This window comes from Simochromis diagramma, unplaced genomic scaffold (assembly GCF_900408965.1).
Source record: "Simochromis diagramma unplaced genomic scaffold, fSimDia1.1 OVJJ01000683.1, whole genome shotgun sequence".
Taxonomy (NCBI): Eukaryota; Metazoa; Chordata; class Actinopteri; order Cichliformes; family Cichlidae; genus Simochromis; species Simochromis diagramma.
The window spans coordinates 205,766-215,735 of record NW_024387158.1 but is presented as its reverse complement, the minus strand read 5'-3'; the positions used below and the strand labels follow the sequence as shown (position 1 = coordinate 215,735).

Here is a 9,970-nt window from a genome sequence, read left to right as displayed (position 1 = left end):
TTTTGTCCTGCCTCATGATCGTGTCTTCTGTCTCAGTTTTCTTCCTTTAACATTTGTCATTTTTGGTTTATCTGTTCCTCTCTGGGGCTGTAACCAGGAAGCAGATTCCACATTGAATTGATTGAACTTACTCTGATCAGCTGTTCTGGAACAGAAAACAGTGATGGGTACAGGATGCTCATGGAGTGTGTGGCGCATTGCCTTTATTGTGTTGAGACTGTGTTGACATGTTGATTAATGGCTCATTTATTCCGATTTTTTCATACCCAATACAATTAATATACAGTATGTCAAATGATGTAAAATGCAGAATTTACAAAAAACATGTTTGCAAAGAAGTATAACTAAAAAAGTAAGAGAAAATCAAAGTGCAAGTTTTGTTTCTAGGAAATATAAGTGCTTGTGACATTGGGCATACTTGTGTATGTGAGGGGAAAATGCAGGGTTAAATTACCCCAGACTGGAGAAAATGTCCCCAATTTATCTTTTCATTGTACAGTGGGTGATGGCGAGCTCCTCTCAGCATGAATACAACTATGTTGAAACTTGCACTTCCCGATAAACACAATTCTCACCCCTGTACGACACATCAGCTGAATAGGTCACGTGATTTTTCTTACAGTTACACACCCACCTATACAGGGTTTTGCTCTTTATGCTTGATGCATGCACTCATCACTATGAAGCTTAGCGTTGCCAACCTCAAAGTTAACCAGGAGCGGATCTACATAGGTTTTCTGAGGGTGGCATGGAAATCAAATGGGGTGGCCATTTGTCATTTTACACATATGCACGTGTTACATTCTGTAATATCCATTAGAAAAGTAAAGGCACACACAAGCACGCACGCACACACACACACGCGCACACACACACGCACACACACACATATACCAATAAAGCCACCTCTTAGTTTACCTTCTCTGTTTCCGAGTCTTGCATGTGGGTCCTACTCCACCTGCCACACAGAGAGCCTTGACAGCTTTCCACTATCCCGCCTTCTCTATCTTCTTATTCTTAATCATTCTAACCTGATGCACAGCCTTTCCATCTCCATTGCTCTTTCTAGTAAATCTGTAAAAGTCCTTTTCCATTTACCATGTAGTTTCCTGGGGCAGTGTCAAAATGAGACATTTTCCTGGCCTCAGACCAATCTGACCAAAATCAAGTGCTAAATTTCAAGTACTGTTGCGACAGCAATTATTTGCAGTCACTGGCCATTAACTTCTAAAGAGTTGTCATGCTCAAACCTTAAATGGCCCAGTTCTCATAGACAATAACTGGAAGCAATACAGACTGAAGCACATGAAAGTTTGAGTTGCTTGATATTATGTATTAAACTGAGAATCAGATTTAATTACTCATTACACCTTCACCCAACTGATGGTACCTGAATGCTGGGCATAACCAGGCTTGGCAAACTGTTTGGAAAATTTATAAGCAAACATTAAATGGTTTATGTCGCATCAGAAGTCCAGAAACGTGGTGCACCACGGTAGAAAATATGTGGCGACCCCTAACGGTAGAAGAAGAAGAGGAAGGTGGAGGGCGGCATAGCGTTCGTCCGGCCTAAATACACACGAAGAAGAAGAGGAACAGGAAGAAAACCAACAACATCGTCACTAAGCCCAGTTGGAAGACTGCTGAGTATTGGTAAATTAAGTTCTTCTTCCTCTACGCCGTTGCTCGGCTCATTAGTCGTGTATAATTATTAATTAATTATTATTTCTTTTCGGAATAATATTTAGCTGATGTCACCGGTGGTGTTAGACTTAAAAATGAATAACAACTGTGTTGATATTTGATTTCACTTCAACTTTCGAGGTGAAACAATAGCAGAGACAGCAGAACTGAGATGAGCTGAAGACCCGAGGAGAAGACACTTCACTGCAGACTGTGAGTTCTACAAAGAAGCCTGCAAGCCTAGCATCACATCTTTTTTTAAAAAGAGATTTTTAGATACGAAACGTTGCCATTCAACTACCAGCCTTTGTTGTACACTCAGCAGTTTCTCTCGTTAAGGTGTTTAAAGTGTCTGAGCTTTACTGTACGTGACTTTGAGTATAAGAATCTTTAAAATTTACGTAAAAAGTACGTATCTGTGTAGAAATATGGTTTCAGAAGGAATTCACTATGGATTATTATATCTCAGTATCGACTTGTTACTTTGTCCAGAGAAATATTTGTGTTGTCACGTGCATGGCGGAACTATGTTTATGAGGTTAAGTCGCTAAAGGCAGAACAAAAAGCTCTTCCTAAGAAAATGTGAAATAAGTGTGGTGATTTAATGTAAAACAGAAATTATACAATTCTAAAAAGCTTGAAAATTGATATTTGGTATGAAAACACATTCCAAAGCTCGTCTTTGGATGTCAGCTGCCTTTTATTCCATTCTGTTAAGACATCCTGCACTGCTTCTGTGAGGTCTGTGCTCTGGGAATACCATCAGATGGCAATATATGTGGTTCCAAGGAGACTTTATGTCCTCTAGAAGTTTATATGAATACTACTTTCTGCTGAGTTTATGCGCTCACTCACTCATTTTGTGTAAAGTAAAAATTAATTGAACCTGAAATTCGGATTCATCAACCCACAAGACCTGTTGTCACTTATTTTTCATGCGGGTTTTGTGTATGTTGGCCTTCCCGTAGGCTTTACTGAATGGCTTCTTGACAATGATCCTTCCACTGGCTCGTCCCTTGAGTTAGGTGCTTTTTTAATGGGATGATTCATAGGACAATGTTAAGTGGCTTAACAAACAACAAAAAGACATTCCTCTGAGAAAGGCCAGGTACTAGTATTGAATTAAAAGTGAGTGAAAATGCAGCCAACACCAGAAGAGAAACTTTGAAAGACTTTCAGAAAGCCTGGAGAGTTATTGCTCAAAGAACATCTGGATCATTGGAAGCAAAATATGAAGAATTGTGGAGTGGCTCAGAAGTTTTATATAGCTGTTGTATGTTGAAGCCTTGAATGGCTTTGAAGCTTCTTCCTCATTTGTCTCTTTATTCAAAAGAGAAATAAGGAAGGAGATGAGTTTCAGGTTTAAAAATTTTGTCATATGCACAGTACTGAGATACACAACACACAGCAGATTTTTAAAAAAGAGCTTTAAAAGCTATGTACATATTTATACTACATCAGTTGTATGTGCAGCAGACAGCAGTTGGTGTTCAAGACAGCTGTGAGAATGCGATTGAGTGTGCAGGAATGTAGATTGAGGTAATCTGAGGTTATAAACTCCTGTCATGTGTTTTGGAGTCTAATGGCATTGAGTTCTTTAGTCTACAGGTCCTAGATTTCACACTTCTATACCTGCAGCCTCAGGGTAGAAGTGTGAACAGACTTTGTCGAGGGTTGTGTGGGTTTTTTGATAGTTGATCCTCTGCAGAGAGGGCAGTGGATTCCTAATGACCTTTACAGCAATCTTCACTCTACAGGCGTTTGCAGTTCATAGCATTGGCAATGCTGTGCTGCAGCAGATTCACGCTCTTGCGGGTACTCGGCTTTCAAAGCTTTAAAATTAACAGACTTTTGACGGCCCAAAGGGAGAGGGGTCCTAATGGGACTAGCTACTGTGTTAAGCCAAGTTACATCCTTGCAGCAACATGAGCCTTACTTAAAACCGTTTTTGTTGACAGTTGTGAAAATGACATTTGCCAAATGAACTATCAATAGTTATTTTTTGCACTGGATTACTTTAATACGGGTTAATTTTTACAAAATGGTGAAGTAAGCACATCTGGAATATAGACCCACACATTCAAAAATTACCTTGAAAAATGTTGATCTGCACACAATTAAACAAACAATTGTACTAAACAATATCTTATGTTTGCTGTGGTTGTATGTGTTTAGATTTTGTAACATGTATGCTTCCAGTTAGGTGACACCTGTTGAAAAGCTAGAGCTGCAAGTCAGTAGAATCATGGAGGATGACTCCAGGCCTTTGCTGAGTTCAGAGCAGACTGGAGAGGACTACTTGCAAAGAGACTCCACAAATTCGCTAGACTTGAGAACTAAAAGGTAAATGCTGTGCTAATCAGTACAAAGTATGAATCAGTTTCTCTCTTGCCTGTCACATGCCATAGGTTCATGTTGTTCATTTCATTGCTAGATAATAAACAAGGTGCTTTATTACCTTGACTTCTTGGAATTCACTTAGCAAGCAAATACTAAGATGTTAGTTGTGAGATGTATGAGTACTTCATTTTCCTAGCACCATTTCCTGTGTTAGTGAGTTTTAATCCAGTTCACACAATGATTAGAACCTCTCAAATCTCAAATATTCATGCTTTAATGCATGAATTTTCTTAGTGAAGCTACAGTGTGTCACAAAAGTGAGTACACCCCTCACATTTTTGTTGAAATTTTATTATGTCTTTTCATGGGACAACATTGGCAATAAGACACTTTGATACAATGTAAATTAGTCAGTGTACAGCTTGTATAACAGTGTAAATTTGCTGACACCTAAAAATAACTCAACATACAGCCATTAATGTCTAAACTGCTGGCAACAAAAGGGAGTACACCCCTAAGTGAAAATGTCCAAACTGTCTCCAAAGTGTCAATATTTTGTGTGGCAACCATTATTTTCCAACACTGCCTTAACTCTGGGCATGGAGTTCACTAGAGCTTCACAGGGTCCCACTAGATTCCTCTTGCACTCCTCCATGATGACATCATGGAGCTGGTGGATGCTTGGCCAGCCAAGTACCTTTACCCTGAGTTTATATAGCAAGGCACTGGTCTTTTTGGAGGTGTGTTTGGGGTTGTTATCATATTGGAACACTGTCCTATGGCCCAGTTTCTGAAGGGAGGGGATCATGCTCTGCTTCAGTATGTCACAGGACATGTTGGCATTCATAGTTACCTCAATTTACTGTAGCCCCCCAGTGCCAGCAGCACTCATGCAGCCCCAAACAATGACATCCCACGTGCACTCAACTTCTTTGGTCGACCATAGCGAGGTTGTTCTGAGTGGAACCTGTTCCATCAAACTACTGTATGGTCTTGACCAGTATGCTGCAGCTCAGTTTCAGGGTGTTGGCAATATTCTTATAGCCTAGGTGTATCAGGAAAATTGTGTTTTTTTATTAAATAGTTTCATTTTAATCTAGTTTTGTCTGCGTATTTTTGTTCATGTTTCCTATCTGGTGCGCTGACGCCGTATGGCTTTCTGCTCGTGATTTAGGTTTTTTTCTAATTCCGATATGGTTGTTTCTTCTGTTCTTTTTGTGTAATGAGTAAAGAGTATTTTACCTCTCCTCACAGCTTTCCCTGCTTCCCATAGAACCGACGCAAGATATTCCGCCGGAGGTGGCATTAGATCTAATAGGAGTCCTTCCTTTATAACATATCTTTAAAAGCTTCATGCTTTATAGCAATGATGGTATAAATCTCCAGTTTTTACTGCGTAGTATTATTATGTGCATTAGTGTTAAGATACAGGAGCATGATCGCTGACAGCTATAGGATGAATCTCATGTCTGTGAAAGTCACTCATCAGTGAGCGCTGAACCAGAAAAAAAATCCAGACCCGAAGGTAATATGATGAAACATGCGGAAAAAAAGTTATATTCCTTCTGTTTTGGTGAAGGGAGCGCCATGCATCGCGGAAGGCCAAAGTCGCTCATATACTGTTTGATTATATTTGTGGACTGCCAATTGCGCTTGAGTTCCTGTTGTATTGAGCCTATCCAGTTTCTTCCTTATGTCCAAGGTTGAGTGTCACCGCCAAGAATGATGTTGTGCATTCGAGGTTTTCAGAGGTGCACCTAAAAATCCGTGGAAGAATGAGTTCATCAACATTGGACCATATTATACTTACAATACATAGTTTTTTGTTCATATTGATGTTTAATAATAGATAAATCTACCCTCTGGATCTTAACTGTATCGAGTACTGGAAAATTAACATTTTTATTTTAATACATTGCCTACTCCCCGTTGTCTAGAATTATAAACATGCCGCAAAACACACGTTAGGAAACTAGTGTTTTAGTCGTTTCAACTGTGACAGGTCTGTGAGTTTCTTTTATAAAAACCACATCTGCTGTAGTTTTTTAAGTTGGTTAAATATCTTTACCTCTTTCCTCTGGTGCCAGCTCCTTTACATTCCATGTGACAAACCTCAGCATGCCATAATTGTTTGGTGTTATGTCTAATTATGTACGCTGTGGTGTTTCGTTTTTAGACATGGTGGAGAAATTGTGGAAAAACATCCCTGTTTGTAAATAGAAAGAGAGAGAGGGGGAAAAAAGTGTGGTGAGAGGCTCCATAAGTCTGCTATTTGTGTTTGAATAGTTCACTATATGAACAAGCGTGTGGCTTTGTGTTATGTGTCTGCAAGTCTGTGCGTGGCTGTGAGGCTGTCGTGATGGTTGCTGCCGTTGAGCGGCGATGTGTTTTCTGCTGATAGTGCGGTTGTGAAAATAGTGGAAATAGAGAGTGTTGTTTGTAGGTGAGTTGGGGAAGAGGTGATCACAGCCAGTGAAAACAAGAGAAAGAAAGAAACCACATGAACTGTGGCAACAACAAAAAAAAAGAACGAAACGGAAACATTCCAATTAAAGTAATGACGGAGGGTGACGGTGTTATATCTGCTATGACATCATATTGATATTGGACTTCATAGTTTCACAGAAACGTTGTGCTCTGTGATTACAGGTTTTAAATGGACATAATGACTGCCTCTCTCTGATCAACAGGCTAAAGGATTGTTGTCATTGTTAGTGCTCTGTACAATGTATGCTTATTTAATATTTCATCACAGAGCAAACCTTTATTTATTTAACATATTTTTTATTTTGTTTTAATGTTGAATTAACTGTGGGGATTTTTTTAAGTGGGCACTCGGGATGTCATATGACCAGAAATGTGGTAACTGGAATTCAATAGTATGGAAAAAAAATCTGCTAAGAACAAAACACACACAAAAACCCCCCAAGATAATTCAAATTCATTCCATGTAATCCAATCTAAAACATTTTAAAACTGCTGAACAGCAACACAAACAGTGTTAAAAAACAGTGTTAACAGAATGATTATGATGATTTGTACCAAAGTTTCAGGTCACATGGCACACCTAGTGTGTAGTGTGGGGTATCAGCTGGTAAGTATAGGTTTTTTTTTTCATATTTGTGTCCTTAGAGTTCAGATAGATAAAGCCTCGTGTATAATAATTAGTCATAACCACAACTCAAAGTCAGGGACTAACTAAATTTGGGACTTTGTGTCTGAGCCCAGGTTAAAACAATGTGTAAAAAAGCATTTAGTGGCATGGCTGAACAATGCTGTAAACTAATGATATTTATTTATCCATGTTCACAAAAAGGACTAATGTGTTTATTTGATTATTTGCACGTGTTAAACTGTGTCACCACCTTAGGCTTTCATTTGAGTTTACTCAAAAATCTCTATACAGTTCTCTTTTACCACTGTGTGGACTCTGTTTACATTAAAACATAAAGAAGAATGAGTAATAAAAAGATGTGTAGACAGATTAAGTAGACCGATAGAAACAGCTGTTCAGCCATGTTCTAAGAAAGCAACACAATTTAAAGGTTCAGGATTGTGGTTTTAAAAGTTGAATTTTCATGGATTTCATATGTTGCTTATTATTTTTTAATTAGTTATTTAATTTAGTTATGTTTATTTATTCTACTAGTCCTTTTCAGAAAGAAGCTGTAAAATATGACTTAAGATTTTTATGTTATTTTCTATGACATACAAAACAAATTGATGTATGTAATACTATTAAACATGATATACACATGTGTACATGTCTGAAAAACATTATGCTGTATATTAAAGTTTGTATTTTCTCCAGAATTTTTGTTCATCTTTTAAGTTCATTTCAGTTAGAAGAATTTGAACTTTTAATATTCATTCAGAGGTTCTCTGACTCTAAATTTTCTTTTGTCATTACTCATCTTTTTATTATTTACATTTTAAACATGTTTAGCTTTTTTCCAACTTCTTCTGTGTGAACATCAGCTTTCAAAAGTTCTGCACTTTTGTTTTCAGGTTAAAAATTCTGTATTTTCCAGCTCATTCAGAATTTTTAACTTAACATTCAGCAATTAATTCATTTCAGTGCATACATTCAGATTCAAGCATTCACACTGCAGTTTCTTCAGAAAATGCACTTTCTAGTTATTATTATTATCTATTCCGTACGTTTTTTGTAATCCCACTACTTCAAAACCGTTCAACTTAGAAAAACCATTCAACACCGTTAGATTCCTATTTCTTTGGACATCACTGCTTCTATTTTTCTCATTTGTAACATTTATATTTTTAATTTTATTCAACTTTATTCAACAAAAATTATCCCATGTATTTCAATGGGAGACCCTTCAAATTCTCATTCAACTTACTCATTTTAAACTCGTAACTACTTCCACATCGTTGACATAGAGCCACCATTCAAACTTTAAAACGAAGACAAGACATTCAACTATTCAACTTGTATTTATCTTTTCAATATCTATTATACTTTTTCTTCAGTTCCAGTTTAAGTTTCATGATGTTTTTTCACCCGTTTCAGAGTTTATAATGGGTGTGTATGGGACGGAATGTTGGGGCTAGAGTGAGGCAGCTCAACTGCTAGAGTGAGAGGAGCAAAAAAATTAATCTTAAAATCTTTTTTAAAACTGCTGCTGTGTCCGCAGCGTTTGCTCTACAGGTATGATTTTACCCTCAAAACGTAGCCATCGCTGTCCTCTTTCATCCAATGTGTTTACTATTGTACTACGTGTTATGGTTCTTTCATAAATGTCACCAATGCACAGCCTCCTCCCTCCAACTCTTCCATAGACTCTAATGTTAAATGGCTCAGAAGGTTGGTTTGAAAATCAGAAGAGCATGGTGTCTTTCCACTGTCACCACGTCCATATAATAAACTCCACAGGCATGAAAACTGAGAATTTGGTAGACTGGACATTGCTGTCGCTCACGGTGAAAGAATTTTGTCAATACGACTTTTACTTTTCATTTGGGAGCGATTTGTTTCGGCCTGACTTTTCTGTTCATTTTAAGCAGCAAAAGTGAGGTGCATGTCTGTGTCCGTGTGTATGGAGCCCTTGGGTGCAGTCACTATAGCAACCAGGCTCACACCTGCCTGCTTAACGAGCTCTCTCTGCCACTCTGCCAAGATTCATCTTAAACACTTCTCTTTCAACTGCTGCTGTGTCCACAGTGTTACAGCCATCATTTTACCCTCAAAATGTCGCCATTATTGTTCTCTTTCCAACACCGTGTCTTTCAAAGCTCAGACATTTAAACTTTTTAAACTGTGTGGATCCAAGTGGAGGGATCACATTTTCTTCATTCAGTGATTCAAAGAATATGACCTTTTAATATATATTCAGATGTTTTCTGACTCTAAATGTTCTTTTCTCATTTCTTAGGGTTTTCTAATTTACATTTAAAACATTTTCAGCTTTTTTCCAACTTCTTCTTCTGTGTAACCTTCAGCTTTTAGCAGTTCAGCACCTTTGTTTTCAGGGTTAAATTTGGTTTTTTTTTTTTATTTCATTCACATTTTTAACTCAAATTCAGCAATTAATTCATTTCAGTGCATACATTCAGATTCAAGCATTCACACTGCAGTTTCTTCAGAAATGCACTTTCTAGTTCTATTTTATTCATATCTATTCCGTACGTTTTTTGAAAGCCTACTCCTTCAAACCATTCAACTTAGAAACCAACATTCAAACACCATTAGTTCCTATTTTTGGACATGACTGCTTCTATTTTTCTCATTTTTAACATTTTATTTTTAATTTTATTTCAACTCTATTCAACAAAAATTTCCCATGTATTTCAATGGGGGAGACCCTTCAAATCCTCTTCAACTTACTCATTTTTTAACTCTTACTACTTCACACTACATTGACATAGAGCCACCAGTTCAAACTTTACCATGCCAGACAAGACATTTCAACTATTGACTTGTTATTTA

At 37.5% G+C, this 9,970-nt stretch overlaps 1 long non-coding RNA gene across 2 annotated transcripts in view; it reads left to right on the top strand.

Moving 5' to 3' along the window:
* Window positions 1-1,540: 1,540 nt before the first annotated feature.
* LOC120744295 overlaps window positions 1,541-9,970 on the top strand; it is a 10,039-nt gene continuing 1,609 nt past the window's right edge. Inside the window, exons 1-3 of one of the 2 annotated variants that reach the window (XR_005698336.1) lie at window positions 1,541-1,653; window positions 1,825-1,896; window positions 3,883-4,026. This is a non-coding gene — a long non-coding RNA (uncharacterized LOC120744295). The other variant, XR_005698335.1, reaches the window with a different exon arrangement.